Source organism: Aedes aegypti, chromosome 2 (assembly GCF_002204515.2).
Source record: "Aedes aegypti strain LVP_AGWG chromosome 2, AaegL5.0 Primary Assembly, whole genome shotgun sequence".
Taxonomy (NCBI): Eukaryota; Metazoa; Arthropoda; class Insecta; order Diptera; family Culicidae; genus Aedes; species Aedes aegypti.
Genome location: NC_035108.1, coordinates 164,580,486 through 164,603,928, shown reverse-complemented (window position 1 = coordinate 164,603,928; position 23,443 = coordinate 164,580,486). Strand labels below are relative to the sequence as shown.

The 23,443-nt window shown below is 40.9% G+C and overlaps 1 protein-coding gene across 5 annotated transcripts in view; it reads left to right on the top strand.

The window, feature by feature from the left end:
• Positions 1-23,443, top strand: part of LOC5572532 (protein I'm not dead yet) — a 60,128-nt gene that overhangs the window by 16,917 nt on the left and 19,768 nt on the right. The gene's annotated exons all lie outside the window — the stretch shown is intronic.

The window sequence follows — 23,443 nt, the reverse complement described above, 5'->3', positions numbered from 1 at the left end:
ATATCAAATTACTCCTGAGCGTTGATAAAGCTTGGAATTTTCAATGTATGTCATACACTGCATTAAGATGCACGTGATCTACATAGGATAAAGTCAAATTACTCCAAAGCGTTGGAACAGCTCGGAAATGCATCAGATCTCGCAAGGATCTATGCGGAATAAAGTCAAATTACTTCAGGGCATTGATACAGCTTGATTGATGAATGGTATACAGGGCGTTAAGATGCATCTGATTTACATAGTAGAAGGTCAAATTACTCCAAGGCGTTTATACAGCTTGAATGTTCAATTGGCCAGCGTTAATTTTTGAACTCGTTTGAATTTAGGTTCAATATTTCTACACGCCTTTATGTTACTTTCAAACAATATAATGTGAAGTGATAATCATGAAAAATCATAATCCAAGCCTCTAATAGAACGATTTTTTGATGAAATATGTGTACACTCTGACTGAACGAAAGACCATAGTAAGTTAATTTCGCATCTAATGAGAGAATAATCCAATTTTTCCAAGCTTTGTACTTGGTCCCCTCTGACTTAACGCCGACCAATTGATGTCTTACAGGGCGTTAAAAAGTCGTCGACTAAGTTGCGATTAAGCAGGACGACAGGGCTGGCCACAATAGTACAAAGAATTGAATCAATAACGTTCGTTCAATTTCGTCGGCCACGTGAATGCCATTTGTACAAAATCGGTAGAGGCGCTGAATCCTGTTCGAACCAGAATTAATTGACCGTTGTATGCTGTGTCACGCCAGCATGGGGCAAGCAGGTTGTGCCAGCGCGTTAAATTATGTTATCGCATGGAATTAATCGTAGACCCTATGGTTGACCTGCATTTCTCTATTTTACATATGAATAAATTGTAGTACTTTTTCATTTCCTAGCCAGATATTTGCTAAACTCTTATTGAGGTGTATGTATTACTTTTTTTGATTTTGAACCGATAAGACGTATTCGTCAACTTGAATTACATACCGTTTTACGACACAGATACCCATTAATTTATTAATTTGACAAGTTGTTTCAACATTCTCAAAACCTCAAAATTGTCTAAAAAAAAAACCATAATTATAGACAAAATAAACATTTTTCCTATCATGTTTGCCCTACGCACCTTATTTTGCCAATATTTTCCAGAATACGCCACCTTCCATAAGGAATTAAACAAATTAAGAACATGAATAAAAAACCATGGTGATCTACATAGTATTGGCAACCCCAATTTTCAATACAAAAACTAAGATTGTTACTAGTTCTTCTTCCTTTCAAACATGGATTGAAAGCTTTCGTTTAACATGTTAACAGTATTTAGAAGTCTGTTGACTGATGTTAAAAAAATATTTCCAAAGCATGACGAATATTGGTACACCTGCCCTATTGAAACTTCAAATCAAGTTCTCCTAGGCAAGGTTATTTCCATCAACAGCCGTTCGAAGACAATGCACTTCAAACCTTCTTTACTGCGCTAGTTTCACTGGATCCAGACGCCATCCAACCAACGGAGAGGTCACTGAAACAGGCTCGCTTAGCTTAGTCGTGCTGGAAATCGGATCAAGAATTGCTTTGAACATCAGTTCGTAACAACGAACGTGGACGTACTCCGTCCTATTCGCTCTTTTTCTTTCGTTCGGTTCCACAGGCAACAACGGCGCGATGCGCAATGGATCGTTTCCGTTGTTCTCATTATAAGCATAATAATTCTCTCGAGCCGATTCATCGGCCGACCAACATCGCAACGAAGTGCATTCATCGTACATCAACCGATGCATGTTCGCGAATCACCGCGCCCACTTCCACTTCTCTATTATCGAAGCGGGAGCGTGGTTGAAAAATGCGCTAGGAAACAAACGAGTAAATTTAATCGTTAGCATTCTGCTCGTCCGAAATTTGACAGACTGTTTAAGGTGCACAAAAGTCATAAGCCAAAAGATTATCGCCGCCACATGACGCAGCTTATCGACCTGCTGGAAAACAACAGCTGATGCGAAGACAATAATCTGCCTTTTCGTTCGGAACAGTACAAGTTTAGTAGTCTCGCTCGTGGCTTCTGGGCTGAACTGCGCCGCAACCAGCTTCAAGATTTCATCGGAGCGAGTAATAAATAATTACACTGCCAATTTAGATGGCTGCAAAGAGTCAAGATGCTACGGTTTCCAATGACGCGCAGAAATGCATTGAATACCGACTGCATGCATGCAATCAGAATACATTCATTGCTTCTCTTTAGTGCATTCGGTTGGAAATGTTTTTTTTTTTAATTTGTACAAATAGCTGCGCGGTATTGAATAACGTCATTAGATATAATATGGAGTTTGGTATGCCTAAAATTTTCAAAAATATGATGATATAAATTCACAATATTTATACGGGGCAAATTTACGAACTGAATATTAATTTATTTTAAAAACATCAATGTTTCCATCGAATCATAAACTTTCAATTCAATTCAGTGCTTTTCTGCCACATAGCTGCATATTGGCTTATTGATGTGACTTTGCCGAAAAACACAACTTTGTTTACGTATTTCAAATGATACACTCGACAAAGACTTACTTTGAGTCAAAGAATTATTTATCACAAAAAAATCTGAGCCATCCAGTAGTCCAGCCAAAACCTATTGCTTTGCGTTATAGTTATGCACGCACGTTACTCTTAGACTAAGAACCATAAAGCGTTCGTGTAGCAATAATCGGTTTATCTTTCATAAGGCAAAATGTATGATTTGCGGTAGACACTCACTGTGATTTGGTTGGGTGACAAAACGTCGAAAGACAAAATGTCGAATTCCAAAACGTCGAATGCCAAAACGTCGAAAGGACAAAACGTCGAAGGGACAAAACGTCGAATGCCAAAACGTCGAATGCCAAAACCTCGAAAGAAAAAACGTCGGAGGGATAAAACATGGAACAGACAAAAAAGCAAATGTCTGACAAAACATCTATCTATTCAAGGATATGAACAAATATGCAGAAAATAGATAAAAATGTAAAAAAATTAAAATAAAATGATGCTCTTTATTGCGGTAAATTTTCATAAGGGGTTGATATGTATTTGAATAGTTCATTTGCATTAGTGTATACCCTTGTGAGTACTGTATCAAATAGCAATTAAGAACATTTTCTACTGAATCAGAAATGTTGGGAGTCTAACTTTTTTATGTTTCATCACAAATTCTTCAGAAACATTTGCCTAGACTGAAAAAATATCAGCAATACCACATTTAACTCCGCCTTATGGAACTAAATTTTATTCAGAAGAACAATAATTTTAGGAAAAAAATCTGTGAAATTGTGCAGGTTTTTTAGTTTTCATAGTCTATTCTGTTCAGTAAATCAAATGTCCGATCAGATTGTTCTCTGTTGATTCAATTGCACTGAAAGCTGATGATATTTTGAACTGACGCACTGATCGCACGTGATACAAAAAAAAAAAAAGCATACGTGTTGCGTCGTAACGCCAATATCACATTCACACGTAAATCGGCACCGACGTCAGTGTGGGCGTGGGTGGATGAGATGAATGGTTTAAAATTCAAAAATATCTAAAATTATCCCACCGCATAAGGTTGTTAGTTAGACTGACCCAGCTGTTTGGAGGCAAGGTCATGGCGCCAGGAAACTCCCGGCGCTTTCGTTCCGTAGCATCACCTTTCGTTTCGCCTTTCGCATCTAATATGAAGCTAGCTGTTAGAGAAACGTAAAGCAAGTACAAGGTACGACTCATACGATTGTTATCATTGCTTGCTTATTTCATCACCATTGGCGCAATTATCTGACGCAGAGAGGTGGGTCACCTGTATTGCAAGATTGTAACACTGTCTTACATCATGGAACACATTCCTCTAGTAGGGATGTGCGCAGATGACATTGCGAGGAGAATGTGATAACTGGTCATCACTGCAATTTTGGTTGAATCAGGTGGAATGCTCTCACTGGTGGAGATAAGCGATAAGGGTCTGCAACTTTTAATAAAATTGGTTAAATGGAATTGTTGACGTCAAACATACCACCCGTGACGATTCATTTTTAGTCAAATTTAAAGATCGACGATTATCGATGTATCAATTAATGAGCATTTCATCTTAGCTCAGTATTTTCCATTAGCATGCGGCAAGAACTGCAATCTGCTGAGAATGGATCATTAAGTATACTAACTCACGCGTTCATTACTTTTTCAATTATCATATACATAAAACATGCAAATTGAGGCAAAGTTATTTATTTTTTGGCTCAATTGCGTGAAAGCCTTGAAGAAGTCTTCGTTTTTTAGTATAACAGTTCACTTACTTAATCTTCCTAATTTATAAAGAAATTATCGCCTACCTAGTAAATTAGTAATTATTAGCAAGCGCAAAATACCAAACATATTGAAATATTTCTTAGTGCCAAACATCATAACATTATCCCTCTTTTTTAAGGTTATGTGCAAAAGATTCAGATTTACGAAAAAATTTCCAACCTCCTATTTTACAGTCGACTCTCCACATCTCGATATCGAAAGGACCATCGAGATAGGGAGACATCGAGACAAAGAACACATTTCTAAGGAATACTATGAATACTAGATTGAAGATCACTTCAATACCAGGGAAAATTAAAACAAACAGACATACGGAGACAAAATTGGAAATGAACACCACATCGAGATATAGAGACTGCAGACTGAACTGCCCATAACTGCATATTTGTCACGTTTGACATTTTTGACAATTTGAAGTCAATGCCGGGGAGAGTAATTAAATATTGAATACTTTAGATCAACTTACTGAAATCTGTGAGATTGTTCTAGAAAATTCGAAAAAAATACGAAGCTGTTTTGTCACATTGCTAAATATAATTGCATAACAGTCACATTGAGATTAAACATGAGTCTTGTAATGCAGTAGCAATGATTTTTTTTATCAGAATAATTTTCTGACTATTCACCCAATATGTAAAAAAAATTCAACCACAAATAAGCACTTTTGAGTTCTTTGTATTTTTTTTAGAAATTTTAGTCAACTAGGGTTGTCGTGTCTATTACGGCTTAACCAGCCGACGGTGTTTTGAAAATACCTGAAGGTCGTAGACACAAAAGTAAATGTTTTAGTCAAATTTTAGGTTCTTCCCATACTGCCATGAAATGTACATTTAGTATATTATTTACTCAATGCCTACTTTTGCACGAATGTTACAAATATGCAGTTATGGGCAGAGAAGGGACCGAAAAAATCATCGACATAGGGAGAGATATCGAGATGTGAAGAATCGACTGTATTTTTATTAACCATGAAGTAAAAACGACAATTAAATAAATGCTCAAGTGTAATTCAAAGTATTTAAAACGTGAGAAATATTTACATACTTGGAACAGCATGTTTTTTTCACACTAGTACTTTTTGCGATCAAATGGTTGACAAAACTATTATTCTCGCTTCAACGTTAAGCCAGAACTGATTTCTATGCATATTGTAAACTCGGTAAAGTAACCGATTGTAGATATCGAGCATTAATTCAGCCATTCCATGAAATACCGATCTAGTGGATCACCGACTTTCGTGAAAATTTGCTATTTTGTTCCTTATCCGAAATAAGGATACACGTGTTTTTGGATTTTTTGATTAGGGTGACCATTTCCGAAATATAGTGACCGATTTTGCAAAATTTGTATTTTTTTTATTGTAACTTTTGAACCGCTTTGCTGATTTTCAATTTTCTTGGATGAAATGAAAGCTAAAGTTTTTGACTAAAAATAAAATATAAAATTTCACAAAAATTGTTTTTCACATGCAAAGAGATAAAAAAAAAACACTTTTCGTGTTTTGAAGGCTTTGGGACAAAAGGGGATATTTCTGTTATCATTTTTTCTTGAAAAGTTCACGTTTATTATCAAATTTTCAGCGATGCGTGTTTTTAGTTTTCGACATATTTTTTTTTTTTTAATTAAAAATCAGTCATTTTTCATCGGCACACACTGTAGGTCTTGAAATGTTAGTAGTAGAACGCTAGTGGCGTTGTTGTCACAAAGCAGATTTTAATTTTTATAACCTTAAATTATGGATTTTCATTGTTTGTTCAATACCATGTCGTTGTTTTGGGTTTTAAAATAAATCTGACACTTTGATGCCCGCTACTCACGCCGTCAGTTCGTGGCAACACGAACAGCAGCGATATTAGCATTCTTAGGTTAATGCTTCTACTGTCTAAGCGCATAAGATTTGTTATTAAAAAAAACATATTTTCTGAACAGCTCAACCGATTTCCAATCTTTTTTCATGGAATAAAAGCTTATGATTTTAACTTTTCAGAAAACAAATTGAAACTCTGTAAAAACTGAAAAAATATAAAAAAAATTCTAATTTTTTTTAATGAAAATTTAGGATGTTTTCATGTGAATTTTTTTCTCAGAGTTCTATATTTTTTATGAAAAGTTGAAATCTTAAGCTTTCATTCGGTAAAAAAAGATTGGAAATTGGTTAAGCTGGTGGGGACCGTGCCTTTGGAGCCGGCTTTCTGATACAGTGTATGCCGATGAAAAATTACTGATTTTTATTTTCAGAAAAATATATCTCAAAAACTAAAAACGTAAACGTAAAATTTTCTGAAGTTTCAAGAAAAAATTAGAACAACAATAGCCTTTTTTGTCCTGAGGCCTTAAAAAACACAAAAAAAAGGAATTTGTGATGTATTTTTTTTTTCTTGAAAAGTCAAAATCTTTGGCTTTCATTTTGTCCAAGAAAATTGAAAGTCGGTCGAGCGGTTCAAAAGTAATGATTTAAAGAAAAAAAGAAAAAAATTCGCAAAAGCGCGATTTTTTTGGTCACTCTATTTTGGAAATGGTCACACTAATAAAAAAATACAAAAACACGTATATCCTTATTTCGGATAAGGAACAAAATAGAAAATTTTCACGGTATTTGGTGCTACTAGATCGGTATTTCATGGAATGGCTGAATTATTAGTTAACCCTGTTGAAAATCACCATAAACTGAGAACGAAAAGCCATCGGTCAGCAAACTATTGTTTACATACCTTTCTATCGATTTTTGAAAGTTAGGCAACAGAAATATCGGTGTATATCTTTTAAGATCAAAATGACTAGCTAAAGAAGGAGAAAGAGCACTTGTTAATTTTTCATTCACATTTCATATAGAGGCCGATCATATGCCAAGTGGTAATTTTAAATTAATTTTCAGACCCCCTTTTCTACTTGTGGTCTTATGTCCATAAAAAGTAAACCAAATTTGTATGAACCTTCACCTTTAAGGATGCGTCCGGAATAAAAATCATGAAAAGTCCACACATATCTATTTATTTCAAATTATTTATGTTCAGAGACCACTTAGAAATATGGTGTCTTCGGTGAGTTGTACAGTAGCTCAAAGAATATCTTTATTTGAGATAACACTAGGTGACACTAGTGGGTGTGAAACTTTTGGTTTTGCAGATATTTCAGAATCCTGACAATTTATAAAGATGGCACTAGTGAGCATTTTTATGCAAAGTTTCTTGCTCACCAATGACACCTGATAATAAAACTTTGAACTAACTAGCTCAAACAATCACTTACTGGCAACATTTCGAGTAAAGTGGTTCAAAAAATGATAGTCCTTCATTTACATAACAACTTTGCCAAAGATGCCATCTTTCTAAGTGGACTGGGCTAAGTGGTTTCTGAGATATCTGCTAAACAAAAGTAAAAGTATCATACCTACCCAAGTAACACATTTTGTCATAAATGTGGTCAAAATACACCTTTTAGTTCGAATGTGCAATACTAAATATCATACACCTTTATGACCGAAAAAGCGCAGACGGTGAATGATTTAAAACATCTTGCATAGTCCAATTAGATGTTTTACAATACCTACTTCATACTTCTCATAGCATTCTGATATGTTATATCAAAGTTATATCATACATCATTATAACCATTAAGTTGTAATCAAGTTATCAAGACGTGATTTGCCGTATTAGAATACAAGTGCATTTTGTATATTAGGTGTTTGAATTGTTTTGACAGCTCAAAAAACAAAAACAAAAAAATCAACCATTGACTTCAAATGGTGCAAATAACGTGATGAAAAACAAGCATCTTGCTGCATGAGATTTACTTGTGATATTTGTTTTTTCAAGTTACGAGTTTCAAAACATAAAGTAATATTTGTGCATCTACGGTGCATGTTTTTTTAGGTGCCGTATTAGATTTTAGGTGAAACTTAGTGTTGTACTCCTCGTTTATTGATGCGCCTTCTAAAACATGCGCAATTGCAACTTATGTTCAGTGAAATATATCCAATAGTGTGAATTTTTTCTTTGGAGGAACAAGCGAGAAACATGGTGGATTCAACTAGATGTCTACAGGGTAGGTTGAAAGTTTTTGTATTGATTATTGGATTAGGTACTTAAAATTCAATTAGTTGATATGTTTTTTTTTCAAATGATCGTAATATTAAAAAAAACATCAAGCTTTTTAGCTGGGTCGAACATATTCCTGGCGTTTTGTGCTGAAAACCGTAATCCAGATATATGTAAAGGGCTTGTTCACAAATTTCATTACGCTGAAGGGAGTGGGTGGGTGTCCTCACGGTGTTACGGCTCATACGAAATTTGTAGGATATTCATACAAAAAGCGTTACGAGGGGATGGGTGGGTGTCAAAAATGGTCATTTTCGGCGTTATGAAATATTTGAATAAACCCAAATCACTTGCAATGAAAGCTCTATAGTTATTTTTCTGATCGGTGCTGTAACATGGCATTGCTTTGGAAAGGTAGAAGACACGGGTGTTGGAAGCAATTTTGTGTTTGAATGAAGTTATAACTACGTATTCAGTACGTGTTCAAAATAACAAATATAAATGCTGCTAAATTCATTGAAAATGTCAAATATCGTCGTTGAGATGAAATGCTCGTTGCCATTGAAAAAAATCACATCTTTTTATTTGCGCACTATTTTCGTGCAGTCATTTTTTTCCTCCGCTTCCATTAACTACCATTTTTTGATTGTTCGCTAAAGATTTAGTTTTGCTACAAATTTCTGCAGCCATCACCGAAAACAAACTGAGATGTCAAAGAGACACATGCTAAAAATGTTTTGCATTTGACAGAAGAAAACATAACTATAACATCTCTATCAAAACAATCAAACAAATATGTACGAAAAATGTATTCAAGAGCAACTTTATAACTTAATTTGCATAAACTGAAGTTTGGTTATGGGAAGTGCTTTAATTAAGTAATATATGCGTTTTTCAATCAGAAATATAAAATAAACATTGGATCTGAGTTTGCAAAATGGATATGTTCTTCTAAAACATCTCGAAAATGGTTTTAGAACAGAAGATGTATTGGATTCCATCTTTAGCATCTGATTATAACATCATTTTCGGATAGCTCACCGAGAAGATGTTTTCTATGTTACTTGGGTACTAGCGCCATCCAGAAAATAAATTCCTAACTAAATGAAGTGCCATCAGATAGCCTCAAACTCCAAGGCAGCTTTACTGAAGACTCCAAGTGTTACGTCCGGGGAAGACAGATATGTGGCCGAGTAAATAATTCACACGCGGACGTAAACGGATAATAAAACATGCATATTTATTCACAGAACTATTTACATTATGTACACAACATTACATTATATTAAAAAGTACTGCGGAGAGCGCGCGCGGACAGCATCTTGCTGCTGTTGCAGTCGATGGCGTTCTGCTGTATTGTTTATCGGCGTCTGTCGTCTATCGCTCACGATAGAGTCGAGCTGGAGAGCAGGTGGGGAAATTCGGAAAAATTGCACCTGCTACTGTGTTCGTTCACAACACCAAGTTTCGAAATTATGTGGATATTGAGGGTGGTAGGTCATTTGGCATAAATTTGTTTGGCATGAAGCCGTTTGGCATAAAGTCGTTTGGCATAATGAGCCTGCGACTACTCGTTTTGCCCAATTGGCGGTTGAAGATCTCGCTGGACCTTTGAACAGCTTTCTGTGTGACGACGCATACTTCCCTTGGGCTGGCCTCGCGTCAGAGCCCTGTTGAACTTCTTTTGGACGCTCATGTACACTACGTTGCTCTACGACGACTCGTTCTCCGTTGCTGCTTTTCGAGCTCTTTCCCCCCTCGCTGCTGAGCTCTTTCCCCAGCGACGGAAGATCTGCAGAACCCATGCTATCCGGGCAGATGCCGAGGTCGGTCCTGCGATTCCGATGGTGTGAAGCTTCCGATTCACAGGCGCCCCGACGATCATTTGCCGGTGCAACAACGCGATCTTCTCAACTAGTCCCCGGCGGTGGACTTAGTCTACTCCGAAGCTGGCCGGGCAAATGTCAAAGTCGGTCCTGCGATTCCGGTGGAGGGAAACTTCCGGTTCACAGGCGCCCCGACGAATATTTGCCGGTGCTATTTCGCGAATTACTCAGCTAGGCCCCGGCGGTGGACTTAGCCTACTCCGACTCGACATTTTAACCGATACTACGCTACGCCCGCTCTTCTCGGTCAAGTCCCCGACGAAGGATCTAGCCTACTCCGATCGCGACCCGGAGCTCTCTGGTCTTCACGCCATCTCCCTTGCAGCAACGACATAATCGCCGTTATTCCTCTGGTTTCTGGCATCATCTCGCTTCCTATATCCCTGAATAGCCGTATAGCCATGAGCCGGAACGTACCTGCCAGCTTATCTCGGTTACGTTTGGTTCCCATCGCTGCAGCCCAAGCCGAGACTCCGTACCTCAGTATAGACGATGATACGGTCGCCAGAAGACGCCTCGTGCTACTTCTTGGTCCTCCAATGTTGGGCATGATCCTAGCTACGGTGTTAGCTGCTTTCGCTGCCTTTTTGCAGGCATAATCTACGTGGCTGCTGAAGTTTAGCCTGTCGTCGACTATTACTCCAAGGAGCTTTAGCGAGAGTTTCTATGGGATCGCGTGTCTTCCGACGTTGATCTCCAACTGCTGAACCGCCTTGCAGTTGCTGACCAGCACCACCTCCGTTTTATGACTTGACTCCAGTCATCCACGATTCAATGGTGTCTAGTGATTCCGCCGTCAGTATCTCCACCTCCTCCGCAGTCTCACCAGATATCGCAAGAACGACGTCATCTGCGAACCCGACGATCTCGGCTCCACTCGGCAGTGACAAGGTTCCCGAGCAAAGTCGGATAACTGGATGATATCAACATGATAACAACTTTTGTTATCGCTGTTATCATTTTGATATTATGTTATCAATGATAACCGAGTGATAACAACATTTGTTATCATTGTATCCGTGACAGACATTTTGGATAACAGGTTGATAACAAAATATGTTATCACACATCTCTCCTATAACATTTTTATAAAGCGTGTGTTTTTAAACAAAGTTGTGTAGGGCTGCGGCGATAGTCTCCGAACTTGTACTGTTGAACGCGTTCTTAACGTCTATCGTTACCACTGCGCAGTGTCGGTTGCCTCTCACTGTCTTCATAGACGCTTTCTCCGCGCACGCGATGACCGTCCAAATAGCATCCACCGTCGAAGTCTTTTTCCGACATCCGAACTACCTTTCTGACAATCCGTTCTCGCCTTTCATGATCGTCAACCTGCCGAGGATGACCTTCTCCAGAAGTATACCAAGAGTATTCAGCAAGCATATTGGTCTATATGAAGCAGGATCTCCTAGCGGTTTTCCCGATTTTGGCAGCAACACCAGCTTCTGCACCTTCCATCTGACTGGGAAGCAGCCTTCCACTAGACACTTCTGAAACGCTGTCCTGAATATGTCTGGGAACGTCAAGATTGCTGCCCTTAGCGCTACGTTAGGGATACCTTCAGCTCCAATCCTTTCGCAACCATTAGCAGCTCGGCGTTAGACATTTTCTTCATCTACGCCAGCGTACGGTGTGTGTGGCCACGCGGTTGGAGCATGCGTAGGAAAGAGACCGTTCACTATCGCCTTAAGTTTGTCGGGACACATTTCAGCTGGGATAACTGGGCCCTTGATCTTCGCCATAACTACTCGATAGGCGTTGCCCCAGGGATTTGCGTCAGCTTCCCGGCACAACTCCTTGTAACAGTTTGTTTTACTCGACGCTATTTCCCGTTTGACCACGGCTCTGGCCAGTCGGTAGGTCACTTAACGCTCTTCCATGCTGGCTTCGGATCTAGCTCTCTGTACGCGTCTTATGTCGTTCCACCAGTATGCAGGACGTCGTTGATCCCTTGGCTCCAATTTTGTCGGCATAGTCGCGTCACACGCTCTCGCCAACGCTTCTGTCAGCTCTCCTGCATCCATGTTTGGAGCGTCGCTTACTACTCGGAGTGCTTCGACGAAAAGATCCTTGTCGAAATGCTCCCTTCCTGTGGTGATTGTGGAGGTGCAGAGGTATTCTCGGTCTCTAGAAGCAACAATCACTACACACTAAAATTCCTTCTTCATCCCAACTGACTGTTAGTACTTGGCCGGCGTCGTTATTGATCAATAATATGAGATCTGCTTAAATTGCACTTCAAGAGTAAGTGAAAAGTCCCAGTCCTTAGTCCTTAGGATTGAAGTGCAATTCTTACCAGTTCCTATCAATCGTGGAGTAGCAACCATTATTATGTACAGTCAGTTTATGTTATGCTATGCTTTATAATGTCTTGTGGAACAGTTGAGGAAATCGTTAATAAGCAATAAATAAATATAACTCCTACCTGTCGATAATTTTCTTCTACTCAAGGTTAATTTCGCTTCTGTGTTTTGCGTTACAAGTTAAAATCTTTTCCTGTAAAAGCAGACACTATTATTATAAAATTCCTAAAGATCATATTGATCGCTTTAAACAACAACGGCGCAACTCATTTGCATATTGCATCCATTATTTCGTTGATTAATTTTCTGGATAGGGCGTGAAAGCTAGAGCGCACGCATTTCCAGTGTAGACAAGGGCCAATTTCTGTTGGGACACGGCGACAGTAAATCGATTGTGTCGGCGGGCAAACGCATTTTTATTGCCTCGCAACCCAGAAGTGCATCGTCGACTAGATTTGCATTAATGATCGTGAACCTCGCAGACCGGTTCACGGTAATGAATGCCAAGCAAGTTTTCTGCTTAAAATCACGTTACAGAATGTTTTCCACTACCTTACGTATGGTTATTTCATCTTATTTTTATTCTTCTTCCTGGCGTTATGTCTCAAATGGGACAACGTCTGCTTCTCAGCTTAAAATCATAATTGTCCAATATTAAAAAAGTGGCCATTGAGAAAAAAAGCGCTCATAATTTTCAAATACATTTGTAAATGCCATATTCAGATCTCCACAGATAACTTTTTGACAAGTTAAAAATATAAACTTGAACATAGTTCACGTTTTGCTGTTGCAATTTGGTTTGAATATTCATATAAAGATAGTTATGCTTTTATTTTTCAATATAAGACTGCATCCAAATAATGTTTTTCCACAAAATTTTCAAACAAATTGTTAATTTGCGTATATATGCGTTATAAAGTTTATACTAAAACATGAATGAATGAAACCCACGACCTGCTGAACAGCTACGCGTTCAACGACATGGCTATCTGGGCTCCCATGGCTGTTCCATTTATGATGCACACATCCCTAAGCGATCGGTAGGCGTGAGGCCTGATTTTGAAAACAAGCTGCTTTGGCGATAAGAAGCTCGTTCTAGTCGTAAACACTATGCCGAGGCTGATAACACGCCAATCTACAAATTTAGAGAATCGTTATGATTTAGGTGACGTCACATTTCCCATCCACACGCCGCACAGAATCACATGGCTCTAGGGGGATCGTAGTTCAACTGAGCATATTGCGTTCTTCTCATTTTACTGTGAATGAATGTCTTAACATCGGTACCATACTAAATCAAAATAATCACACAGTTAGTGAAAGAGGCACGTTCCATTTTGATGATAAAGCGCATTTATAGTTTGGAGTTGTTGATAGCTGAAATGATTGTTTATTTCCAATCTGACATAAAGCGAGTGTTATTCTATGCCATTGAAAATTTACTGTAGAAGCTGAAATCGATAAGCGATCACAGAGTTCAATCCACATGAAATGAAAGTATTATTGCTTTCATATAGCAAAAAATTACTTTCTATTACAATAATACATTTAAACCTACATTTACGAAACATATGTTTATTTTATTTAGTACGCATACTAATTCCATTTCCGTTGTTGAAAAATCTTGCTTAGCATTTAAAATAATTTTAAACGTTGGTAGTTACATAACGCACAGAGTCGCTCAAATATACCCGATATGTATTGGTATGAATTCCAAGGTTCAAAACAATGATAACGATATGTAAAGATTAAAACCACATATACATTTTTTCTGTGGTGTTCCATGTCAATATAATCGTGGCCCCGAAAACAATCCTTAATTCCCACTAGACTTCGAACAGCTAATCATGTTTATTGGGTTGAAATCTACGATACATTTACATTTGATAATAACGATTTCATTGCGTTTCTTCTAAGAATATCCCGTTACAAGTTTTATAACTGAACTCACGCAATGCACAAAAAAGTTAATGAAACGAAAAGTGTACTATCATGTATTCACAAAATCAATCAATATGATAAATCTCAAAACGAAATAGAACAAAAAACGTGCACCCAAGATGCTAAACAATAATGTGAGAATTCGATTATTATCACAACGAACGGCTAAGTAGACAGATCAACAGCAGACCGCCAATGATGATAATAAAATTATGCAAATTTACGTTGGCATCAGTCAGTAGTGTCACAAGCAAATGATACGACACTAAGCCCACAGACCGGTCAAAAGCGGTACGGAAGGCACGCGGCTATAAATTAGACAAGCCGTTTTTAATCACACGGTTTATGTCGGTGGTGAATGCACAAAGTAGGTGTGAGATAAAAACGGGAGCTGAGATTGCATGTGGCTGGATTATCCGTGTAAACAAGGTGAATGCATTACAGTTCCTTAATATATCGTAGGAAAAAAAACGATAAAGTTTATCAAGGTATCACTAGGAAAAAACTGAATTGCTTTACAACGTTCCATTATCATGTTATCGTCCCAACGAAATAATAAACAAACATAAAAACATAGTATTTTGAAACGAATAGTACAGTTATTGAGACATAACTCTGATGTTACACAGACTAATATCATTCTTCTTCTTCTTTCTGGCGTTACGTCCCCACTGGGACAGAGCCTGCTTCTCAGCTTAGTGTTCTTATGAGCACTTCCACAGTTATTAACTGAGAGCTTACTATGCCAATGATCATTTTTGCATGCGTATATCGTGTGGCAGGTACGAAGATACTCTATGCCCTGGGATGTCGAGAAAATTTCCAACCCGAAAAGATCCTCGACCGGTGGGATTCGAACCCACGACCCTCAGCTTGGTCTTGCTGAAGACTAATATCATCTGCCTGAAAATAAAGGTTTGTTTAAGAGATAACTGTCGCAATCGGAAAATATCAAACGTTAGCGTAATCGCTCATCGCGGGGCCTCTCTTAGCCGAGTGGTTAGAGTCCGCGGCTACAAAGCAAAGCCATGCTGTAGGTGTCTGGGTTCAATTCCCGGTCGGTCCAGGATCTTTTCGTCAAGGAGATTTCCTTGACTTCCTTGTGCATAGAGTATCATCGTACCTGTCACACGATATACCAATTCAAAAATGGCAACTTTGGCATAGAAAGCTCTCAGTTAATAGCTGTGGAAGTGCTCATTGAATATTAAGCTGAGAAACAGGCTTTGTCCCAGTGAGGGCGTAATGCCAAGAAGAAGACGAAGAAGTAATCACTCAAAACCTTCCTATACACACAATTTTGATTAAGGTTTCACTAGTCCAATGGGAAATCAGGTTGCTGGAGTTATTCTGAAGCATTTTCAATTGCGAGAACTTTTTCGACAATTTTTGGGGGGATTTTTTTTAATGACATGAGAATTATTAAGCAAAAAATCAAAGATATTAAAGCCCTTTTTTTTTTCCCTCATCTGTAGAGCCTTTTAACCACTGCTTCCATTATTTAGGAATATTGTGGTATGACCCATATTTTATTTGGTGCTCATCAAATATCCTTTCACAATTGAGATGTGATAGACATTGGTTGATGTGTCACACTGTCCCAACTGGGCACAACTCGTTTTATAAAGTCTATTACCCTATTAGGACTACCTTGCCAAATTTCCAAGGGCTCTAATAACCCTTTTCCAAATGTTAACGTTCTTTGATTAAGCAATGCTCCGCAGTTGCAGAGTAAATGCTCAGCAGTTTCGTCTTCAGCTTGACAAAAACGACACTCAGAGGATTGTATTTTTCCTATATTTTTAAGATGATACCTACTTGGGCAGTGACCGGTCATCAGGCCAGTTATTACCCTAAGATTTCCTTTATTAAGATTCAGTATAGCCCGGGCTTTAGCTAGACTGGGTTTTATGAATCTTTTTGCTTGCTTGGATGTATCCGTGGCGTTCCAATTGGATTCTACCATGGACATTTCCCAATTTTTCAGTTTCATCCTGAGAGTGCACTCAGAAATACCACAGAACGGTTCAGGGCCGACAAAGCTCGAAGCTACACCCTGTCTTGCTAGATTGTCGGCGATTTCATTCCCCTCAATTCCACAATGGCCGGGCACCCAGTACAATGTAACTTCGTTCCTACTGGCCAATTGCTTCAAAGAAAGAATGCATTCCCACACTAACTTTGATCTACATGTGAATGCCTTTAGAGCATTCAAAGCTGCTTGACTGTCTGAGAAAATACAGATCTTTGCAAACCTATAGTTTCTTTTGAGACAAACATTTGTACAGTCAATGATGGCTTGTATTTCAGCTTGGAACACAGTGGGACTGCGCCCCATAGCGATTACCTTGCTGATACCAGGGCCGAAAACTCCAGCTCCGGTATTGTCGCCCATCTTTGACCCGTCGGTATAAAACACAATAGAACCTGCACGTAAACTTGGCCCACCAGAATCCCAAGTATAGCGGCTTGGTTTAACCACTTTAAAGGGAACATCATAGTTGGTCTTCGTTGTCATCCAATCTTCTATTGTTTTGTTATCTGAATTCAAATTGAATTCCTTGATGATTTTCATGTGACCAATCAAATCACCATCTAGTATTTTATTATAACGAATAAACTGCAAGGCATTTTTTGCAGCTTGCAGTTTAATGAATTGATGCAAAGGCAGTATATTAAGAAGGGCATCCAAGGCAACCGATGGTGTACTTTTCATTGCCCCTGTCATTGATATACAAGCAAGTCTCTGCAACTTAGCCAGCTTCTTCTGAGCGGTTACCTCATTTGTCTTGGGCCACCATACCAGTGAAGCATAACTAATTTTTGGTCGGACTATTGCTGAATAAATCCAGTTTACCATATTAGGTCGCAGCCCCAAGTTTTTCCTAGGGCTTTATTGCAGACCCATAGGGCATTAGTACCCTTACTTATGACCTTGCTCAGATGAGAGTTCCAGTTCAATTTCTTATCCAAAGTAACACCAAGGTGTTTAACTTCTTCCGAAAATTGAATTTGAACTCCATTCAAAGAAGGCTGTATAAGCTTTACCTTTTTCCTTCTGGTAAAAGGCACGATAGTAGTTTTTGAAGGGTTTACGTTTAACCCCTCTTTCCTACACCATTTGAGAGTAATGTTTAACGCAGTTTGCAACCGATCGGAAATCGTGTTATCAAACTTTCCACGAACCAAGATGGCCACATCGTCGGCATATCCAATTACCTCAAAACCTTGATCTATTAAAGCCCTTAGCGATTATGTATTTTTTTTACATCCTCTCCTAAGTGATTCGGACCACTAAGGTGATGTCGTCAGCGAGGCCAACAATCTTAACACCAGACGGAAGGGACAGCCTCGGAACATCATCGTATATCGCATTCCAAAACATCGTACCCTGGATAGAACCTTGAGGTACTCCCGCGGTAGTTCGTACGCCTTTCTGCCCCTACTCTGTGTCATACTGTAGAATCCTACCTTCAACATAGCTTTCTAGAAGAGCACCCAACTGCACCGGTACCTTGAGGCGGTGAAGTGCATGGGCTATCGCTTCCCAGCTTGCGCTGTTGAACGCATTCTTCACATCAAGAGTGACAACCGCGCATTAACGGATGCTGCTCATTTTAGGCTTAATTGCCACCATACCTGAATCCAAACTGGTTGTTGGACAGGCCGTCCGCACCTTCCGTATACGGTACTAGCCTGTTGGGGATCAATCACTCCAACAACTTGCCCATCGTATCTAGTAGACACATAGATCTATACGCCAGTGGATCACCTGGTGATTTCTCCGCCATCGGTAGTAGCACCAATTTCTATCGCTTCCATACATCCGGGATGATTCCTTCATCAATGCAACGTTACATCGCGCTTATGAACATGTCAGGATCCGCGTTGACAGCCGCTTTTAAGCAAATATTCGGGATACCATCGGGTTCTGGTGCTTTATTTGACACGAATAATTTCACGACTTCTGCCAGCTCTTCGTTCGTCACCCTCGCCATTTCTTCTTCTTCAACTGCCGCATATGGAGATGGAGACCATGGGCGTATGGAGTGATGCGGGAAAAGTACATTGATAATCGATCGCAGCAATTCGGGCGACTTGTCTTGGGACACCATGGCACCTTTGGTCTTAGCCATTACCACTCTGTAGGCGTCACCCCACGTACACGTGTTGGCACTCTGACATAGACTACCAAAGCATGTCCGTTTTCGACTCTTGATTTTTATTTTGAGAGCTAACTTTGCCTCTCTAAATGCTACCCCGACTATTTGTGCTTCTGTGCGTCCGCGTTACATTCCTCGTCTAGCCAGAAGGCAGATCGCTCGAAGATTTACAATTGATTCACAGTATCTCCCCAGTACATCGGCGGCCTGTTCTCTCAGAGAGGAACTTTTCTCGGCATGGAAACATCATTCGCTCGTGATATCACAGCAACAAGCTCTTCACCGTTTAGGTCCAGAGTGTTCCGTTCGTGCCTTCAGTGAATATACTGCTTCGCGACTTAAAATGGGTGAACCAACGTGCGAAGCTTGATTTTTGACCAACTTCGGCACGTCGCAGCTCGATTCTCAGTGGTGCGCATAATGCACACGGCGGAGGGCATAGATGCGCACTATAGCAAAGTGACTCGCGACGCGGTGAAGTTGTTCAAAAATCGAACTTCGCACTTTGGTTAACCCATTTTTAGTCGCGAAACAGTATATTACGCCGTCGAAGCGCGCTGTTTTCAAACCTCGGGCTTGGGTCGAGTTACATCGCATTACCGTCCGCCAATCTGATATTATACTATAGCGAATCGAAGACTGACTGCCAAAGCAGCTGCTGTGCTGCATCACAGTGGTTTAAATTTAACAGTGTTTCTTCCGTTTTGGCTCCTTTGATACTTCGCTTGTGCCCGGACATTTGGGTCCACCTGTTAGGTGTCCGTTGTCTGCTCTGTCGACACATATTAGGCACTTAGTGATTTGCTTACAATCTCTTGCCCTACGGCCTTCGGTGCCGCATTCTCTGCACATCTTACTTCTGTCGGGACCATTGCATTTCCACAACTTATGCCCCTTCCCGAAACACAGCAAACTTCAGGAGGCTGTCGTATGCTCAGCCGGCAAACCGACCAGCCTACTTTGAGTATGCCCAAGTTCTGTGCTTTGTTTGTCTCTCCAACCTCTGCCTGATCGCCGCCTCCGGGGTGCCCTGTGGGCCCTTTCCAATGTGGATGGTCGTCGCCAAGTACTTCTTGTACTAGTTGCTCATAAACTGCACCCTTTTGCTTGGCGTCTTTCTTTTAGGCTAGGATAATTTCACCAATCCTAGTCCGCCTTATGCTCCGCATATCTGCGCCCAATGGCGATAACTTCTCTGTGCTTCGCATCGCCTCCAGAACCTCGGCGTGGTTCTTTTTTCCTGTCTTTATTGGCCTTAGACGTGGTGTTGCCCCCTCCACTGTTGCCATGTCCTCATGATCGCGGAGCTTGGTTCGTGCTAGCTTTTCCGCTCTGGAGGACGGCCGCGTAGGTCACCTTTCCCTGCATCTGTTCGCCACGTATTTATCCTGGGAAGGCCCTTCCTTCCATATCGCGTATCGAATAATATTATCTGATATATTCGCGTTGTCTGTGAAGGAAAACACTTCAATCTGGCACGACACCTTGCCAAGTTGTACCTAGCCTTTCTCGTATTCCTGCTTTACAGCTAGAGCTGATTGTCGCAATTACAGCAGACTTGTTTCCAAGTCAGGAATAAAATAGACCCCTTTGTGTGGTCCTTAGCCTCTTGCCCAGCAACTCCTATCCCTACCTCCTCGTGGTACTGGCCGGGGTACGAGTAAGCTTAAGGAACACCTGGTAACCAACCCCGGTGGGAACTTTGGTCGTATGTTGACAGGGAAGGCGGGTTTGCTTTTGCTTTTGCTTCTGCAATTCTATAGCGTCTGTACTCCATGTTAAGTGCGGCTCACAACAGCGTCTATTCTCCATGTCAGGGGCAATCATCACATCGTCCGAGTGCCAGAGAAGGACTCTAAGCTAAACAGCATACTATGGTCCTCCGAACATTTAGGGGGAATGGTCTTCCAGAACCCTAAGGGGTTGGTGTCAGGCCCAGCAAGCCAGCCGTAATAAAAATTAAGTAACGAATAATCAACCAGAGAATACGCGATGGAGTGTGTTTGAACGGATCAATGGTGCGAACGTTTCGAGGTAACCATACCTTCTAGCAGAGCTGCGGCTACACACACGAGCTGGGAACAGCTTTTATAGTGATGGGTGATATGCAGAGGCGCGTGATCGGGTGGTGGCCGATCAATGAGAGAATGTGCAAGTTGAGGCTCAAAGGCCGGTTCTTCAACTTTAGCATAATAAACGAGCACAGCCCTCACTCAAACGCGAGAACGACAGCTGCCCAAACCACGACGTCAAAATCATCATAGGAGATCTAAACGCTCAAGTTGACCAGAAGGAGGAATTCAGACCGACTATTGGAAAGTTCAGCGCCCACCGGCTGACGAACGAAAACGGCCTACGACTAATTGATTTCGCCGCCTCCAAGAATATGGCCATTCGTAGCACATACTTCCAGCACAGCCTTCCATACTGATACACCTGGAGATCACCACAGCAGACGATCACGTTCAAATTGATGGTCCGACATCGACTCTGACCACTATCTGGTGATGGTCAAATGGCGCCCAAAACTCTCCGTCGTTAACAACGTACGGTACCGACGGCCGCCCCGGTATGACCTAGAGCAGCTCATGCAATCGGATGTCGCAACTGCATGCGCGCAGCACCTCGAGGCTGCATTACCGGAAGAGGGTGAGCTGGATGAAGCCCCCCTTGAGACTGCTGGAGAACAGTAAAAGCAGCCATCAACGATGCAGCTCAGAGCAACGTCGGGTACGTGGGACGGAACGATTGGTTCGACGAGGAATGCCAGGAGGTTTTGGAGGAGAAGAATGCAGCGCGGGCAGTCATGCTACAGCAAGGGACCCGGCAGAATGTGGAACGTTATAGACGGAAACGGCAACAGCAGACCCGCCTCTTTCGGAAAAAAAAAACTCCGCCTGGAGGAGACAGAGTGCGAGGAGAAGGAACAGCTGTGCCGGTTTCAAGAAACACGTAAGTTCTATCAGAAGCTCAACGAATCCCGCAACGGCTTCGTGCCGCGAGCTGAGATATGCAGGGATAAGGATGCGAGCATTTTGACGGATGAGCGTGAGGTGATCGAAAGGTGGAAACAGCACTTCGACGAACACCTGAATGGCGCTGAGAGCACAGGCAATGAAGGACGGGACAACGGACAAAATGCCTTCGTCAGTACTGCGGGCGAAGGAAACCAACCGGGGGCTGGTTTGAGGGAGGTTTAGGATGCGATTCACCAGCTCAAGAACAATAAAGTTGCTGGTAAGGATGGTATCAGAGCTGAACTCATACAGATGGGCCCGGAGAGGCTGGCCATTTGTCTGCACCGGCTGATAGGCACAATCTGGGAAACAGAACAGCTACCGGAGGAGTGGAAGAAAAGGGTAATATGCCCCATCTACAAGAAAGGCGACAAGTAAGATTGTGAGAACTTTCGAGCGATCACTATTCTAAATGCGGCCTACAAAGTATTATCCCAGATCATCTTCCGTCGTCTGTCACCTGCAGTAAACGAGTTCGTGGGAAGTTATTAAGCCGGCTTCGTTGACGGCTGATCGACAACGGACCAGATCTTTACTGTACGGCAAATCCTCTAAAAATGTCGTGAATTCCAGGTCCCAACGCATCACCTTTTCATCGATTTCAAGGCGGCATACGACAGTATCGACCGCGTAGAGCTATGGAAAATCATGGACGAGAACAGTTTTCCCGGGAGGCTCACGAGACTGATAAGAGCGACGACGGAAGGTATGCAAAATTGTGTGAAGGTTTCAGGCAAACACTCCAGTTCGTTTGGATCCCACCGGGGACTATGACAAGGTGATGGACTTTCGTGCCTGTTGTTCAATAATGCGCTAGAAGGTGTTATGCGGAAAGCCAGGCTTAACAGCCGGGTTACGATTTTTACGAGATCCAGTCAATTTGTTTGTTTCGCGGATGATATGGAAATTGTCGGCCGAACATTTGAAAAAGTGGCAGACCTGTACACACGCCTGAAACGCGAGGCAGCAAAAGTTGGACTGGTGGTGAATGCGTCCAAGACAAAGTACATGCTAGCTGGTGAAGCCGAGCGCGAGAGGGCTCGCCTAGGTAGCAGTGTTACGATAGCCGGGGATACGTTCGAGGTGGTCGACGAGTTCGTCTGCCTTGGATCCTCGCTGACGGCTGACAATAACGTTAGCCGTGAAATACGGAGGCGCATCATCAGTGGAAGTCGGACCTACTATGGCCTCCAGAAGAAGTTTAATCCCTTAAAACTGCACCTGTCCTTAACACCCCATTTTACGGTAATCCAAAGATTTCGTCCATACAGTACGCAACCCGTTGCAGAAATTGATGTTTACAGAAGTCGTCGTTATAACCCAACCCGTCAAGCCTCGTTTAGTAGTACGACTCGAAATTGTTTTATATATCTACGCGAAAATTACAAGTAATTATAGGAATTTGAAACTGAACAATAAAGTTTTCACTTTCATTACCCCTGAAACATATTTGTGATTCTTTCAACATTAATTTGTCATATTTCAATATTTTTTCGAGAACGTCTCTCAGAACAAAAGGTAAGCTTGCAGTTATATTGGAATATTATTTTAAAATTGAGCTAATCAGCTCTCGTTCCCGCCTTATAACTAACGTTACTTTTTTCCAAGATGTGCCCTAAACTTCTAAACACTCCATACATAGCTATGAAACAATTGTTGAACAAAGGTTGAAATTTGTACTAAACGCGTCAACAATGATCACCTACATTCGTGTGTTCTAAATAATGTCTAAAATTAAATTCGATCATAAATGTTTTTGTTTTGCTCTCCCGTGTGAAAATTTCCGTTTAATCA